This window comes from Doryrhamphus excisus, chromosome 4, assembly GCF_030265055.1.
Source record: "Doryrhamphus excisus isolate RoL2022-K1 chromosome 4, RoL_Dexc_1.0, whole genome shotgun sequence".
In the NCBI taxonomy this organism is placed as follows: Eukaryota; Metazoa; Chordata; class Actinopteri; order Syngnathiformes; family Syngnathidae; genus Doryrhamphus; species Doryrhamphus excisus.
This window is the reverse complement of record NC_080469.1, coordinates 24,537,113-24,541,649: the sequence shown is the minus strand read 5'-3', so window position 1 is coordinate 24,541,649 and position 4,537 is coordinate 24,537,113. Positions and strand designations below refer to the sequence as shown.

Sequence of the window (4,537 nt, the reverse complement as noted above, 5' to 3'; positions counted from 1 at the left end):
ATAACACGTATAATTCTGTACAGTACGTGAAGCACACATCCAATCAATCACTCGCTGATGGGACGATATTTCAAACGCCTGGACTGGACCTCATTTCCATGCTGACTTATGCGCATATCGATATCATATTGTACTGTTTACTTTTTATCTGGTGATATTTGAATGGAAAAAATGGACGCTTTTACTGGAAATGATGCTACTAAATAGGAAATCATGGAAAGTATCGTTTTGGTACCGTCGACTTATGGACTTGCCCTGTGTGTGCAATCAGGTGAAGAAAAAACTTCGATACGGTGAGGCATTCAGTGACAGCGTGTAAATGGGAAATATAGGCCAAACTGAAAATTGCGCTACGTGGCCTCGCCAAAATCCTACCAGACCGCTTGGCTCACCACAGTGTTCATCACCATTCCACGTTTTCGCCATTTGTGGACAATAGCTCTCAGTGTGGTTTGCTGGAGTCCCAAATCTTCAGAAATGGCTTCATAACATAACAAACTCCATTTTGTGTTCAGTTGTGTTGTCATCGACTCATTTTTATGTATGTTATTAATACATATTATCGATGTATTGAAATTAAAATTTAATTTAATTTAATTTAATTTAATTTAATTTAATTTAATTTAATTTAATTTAATTTAATTAAAATTAAAATTAAAATTAAAATTAAAATTAAAATTAAAATTAAAATTAAAATTAAAATTAAAATTAAAATTAAAATTAAAATTAAAATTAAAATTAAAATTAAAATTAAAATTAATTTAAAAACTCTTTTCATAAGCACATTAAAAATGTTACTAAAACAGTATTTTTTCATCTTCGCAATATTTGTTCACTTCCTGCTCTCCTAATTTTAATTTTAATTTTAATTTTAATTTTAATTTTAATTTTAATTTTAATTTTAATTTTAATTTTAATTTTAATTTTAATTTTAATTTTAATTTTAATTTTAATTTTAATTTTAATTTTAATTTTAATTTTAATTTTAATTTTAATTTTAATTTTAATTCAAATCAAATCGAATCGAATCAAAATTAAAATTAAAATTAACATTAGGAGAGCAGGAAATTGCGAAGATGAAAAAATACTGTTTTAGTAACATTTTTAATGTGCTTATGAAAATATTTTTTTAATTTTAATTTTAATTTTAATTTTAATTTTAATTTTAATTTTAATTTTAATTTTAATTTTAATTTTAATTTTAATTTTAATTTTAATTTTAATTTTAATTTTAATTTTAATAATTTAACAAACATAACAGTTACTGATTGTAAAAGTACCAGATGGAGGAGTAGGATTTAATAACCTTTGCTTCTGCCTACTCCTTTCGGACACATGGAACTGGGAACTGATTATGGGATGCATTACCATTACCATATTGTGAATATTTGTGAAATGTAACTGCGGAGGAGCGATTGCAATCCAGTCGGCTCCCCTTGAGTGAACTTCAGGGAAACACAGTCAGCTCGTGTTGACGTATAAACACACAGAATGTCAGCGTTGCGTCCAATAAAATAATGCAATATTTTATCTTTCCTTGAATTCCTTTACTGAAATACTTCCATTACAGCAAAGTTGCTCTGCAGCCACCTCGGGGATGAGACTTTCATCTGAAGATTACTCGTGTTGACGACGAAGAGCTCGAGGGACAATGTATCTCATCTCAAATATCAACAAGGTTTTTTGGGTTGTTTTTTTTTTTTTTTTCTCCCTGCCCGCCAGCATTAAAACGTCTGCAAAACTTCACCTGACTTCAACCTGGCAACAACACTTAATAGCGCTAGCATCCTTTTTAACACCTGGATGATAAGATGTGATGTAATCAGGCAAGAAGATGTCAAAGCAAAACAGGAACGCTCTCATCATAAATAGGTTTCACCATTTTTTGCTGCTTTTCTTGTGCCGAGGGACAATTTAAAAAAAAAAAAAAACAGTCACGGACCCTGAATGACTTTTGTGCCACACTTTGAACACCACATTAAATGGGCAAAGTCATGTAGCAAGATAACACAAAAATCAACAAATGATTATTATTTTCCGTGATGTAGGAATTTTAAACTTACATTCTATTAAAAAATGGAGCACTCACTTTTTTCTGCCATTTGAAAAAAATATACAAATATTTTAAATAATTATAAATACGCCTTGATTAGCGCGCAGACCTCACAGCTAGGAAACCCGAGTTCAATCCCACTCTCGGCCACGGATGACGGAAAACCAAATGAAGACCTCGGAGCGGCCTCGTCCGAGTCCTGACTTGAATCCTAAAATTAAAATTAAAATTAAAATTAAAATTAAAATTAAAATTAAAATTAAAATTAAAATTAAAATTAAAATTAAAATTAAAATTAAAATTAAAATTAAAATTAAAATTAAAATTAAAATTAAAATTAAAATTAAAATTTTGGCTTCGTAACATTTTTGCAGACTTTTAAAAAACGCATTTTGTGTTCAGCTGTGTTGTGATCAACTCATTTTTTATGTGTTATTAATACATATTATCTATGCATTAAAATTAAAATTAAAATTAAAATTAAAATTAAAATTAAAATTAAAATTAAAATTAAAATTAAAATTAAAATTAAAATTAAAATTAAAATTAAAATTAAAATTAAAATTAAAATTAAAATTAAAATTAAAATTAAAATTAAAATTAAAATTAAGTAAAAGTAAAAGTAAAAGTAAAAGTAAAAGTAATGTAAAATAAAGTAACAAAATTATATTAAAACCCATGATGTCATTGTATGGTCATATCACCTCATACTTTGGTACGGGACTAAAAATCTAAAAAAAAAAATTCAAAACAGTTTAAAAATAAAAATAAAAATAAAAATAAAAATAAAAATAAAAATAAAAATAAAAATAAAAATAAAAATAAAAATAAAAATAAAAATAAAAATAAAAATAAAAATAAAAATAAAAATAAAAATAAAAATAAAAATAAAAATAAAAATAAAAATAAAAATAAAAATAAAAATAAAAATAAAAATAAAAATAAAAATAAAAATAAAAATAAAAATTAAAATTAAAATTAAAATTAAAATTAAAATTAAAATTAAAATTAAAAATACATTTTATTTTTTTAAAATAAAAATAAAAAATAAAATAAAATAACATAAATAATACAACTTAAATTATATTAGGAAAGCAGGAAGTGAACAAATGTTGCGAAGATGAAAAATACTGTTTTAGTAACATTCTTAATGTGCTTATGAAAAGCTAGAGTCGGGTCCAATATCACACACAGATTTTTCGTAGTTAAAGCTTTTGGAAAACAAAACAAAAAAAAAAAGCTGAGAAGCCTCAGACGGCAGATGGTGCCCAAACTATTCAAGAATCAATCAAAGTCATCTTGTGTTGCAGCCACAAAGACACTTAATCCTGAGAAGGATCAGCATCTTCTTCTTGGGATGTATGCACACACACTCCGAGCAATATTTGTCTTTGCACACACACACACACACACACACGCCATTAAAATGATACCACACTGCTCTCCATCTTGCCGATGCTATCGTTTTTATCTGTGCTGCGGAGATTTATTGTGGGGCAAGATGGCGCTATTAGTTAGCCTTAAAAGCGGTCATGGACCAAGAGACACGTCTGGGGTCAGACGTGTTCTTCTTCTTCATCCATTATGACTTTCTACAAACAGAATAAAGTTATGGCGTAGCGATGTACATGTGTACTACTTGACATGAAATACTACACTCACTGTAGTAAAGTACTCACCTGTGGAGTATAATGAGATTCACAGGTGAATTGATAGTATCCTCCGTCACAGGAAGCTCACTTAAATGATCTGTAGAAAGAAGATGCTTTAAAAAGAGGATAAAGGGAGGAGGGGGGGGTGTGACAATAAAAACTCCAGACAGGCGCCTCCAATCACAATGGACATGGAGACAATCCATCCCATAAAGCAGCGGCCATTGCACACACACACAAAAGCCAACTTTTTCCCCTTCTAGTAAGGACAACTCACCTCTAACAGGAAGAAACTTGCACTATAACAGGCGGACATATGCTTCCATTGCATTGCATTGTTGTTTAGCTGCATATTATTGAATTGGATGTGAAAGGAAAACATAAACACATGTATTAAAATGTGTAAAATGCGTTATAAATTATTACATTCACAAGATTAGTTAACTTTAGCTGTTGTTTGATAAACCTTTTATTGTGAAAGCAGGCCACGCTAAACCGGAAGTTGTTTTCATCAGCGCTGGAAACGCTAAACCGGAAGTCATTTTCATCAGCGCTATTCACTAGTGGTGAGCAAAACCGTTCATTCCGGTTCAATCAATAAAAAGTCAATTGATCGTTAGCCAAACGACTGTGCATAGACCCGGTTAGCCATGTCGAGTCAGTCCGTCCACTCGTCGGTGACGAATGAACGGCGGATGAGTCTCGGTCTTTCCGTCAGCTAAAACCCCACCCACCCACGGAACGAAGCGCGACGATTGGATAAGACAGGCAAGTACGCAGTTAGTCCCGCCCTGTCAAAAAAGAACCGTGAACTGACTCTCCACCCAATCAA

At 29.8% G+C, this 4,537-nt stretch overlaps 1 long non-coding RNA gene across 1 annotated transcript; it reads right to left on the bottom strand.

Moving 5' to 3' along the window:
• Positions 1-3,191: 3,191 nt before the first annotated feature.
• LOC131128336 (uncharacterized) lies at positions 3,192-4,537 on the bottom strand. Its single transcript, XR_009129622.1, has 4 exons — positions 4,172-4,537; positions 3,983-4,051; positions 3,733-3,802; positions 3,192-3,645 (listed from the first exon to the last, which is right to left on the bottom strand). It is a non-coding gene; the product is annotated as an uncharacterized LOC131128336 (long non-coding RNA).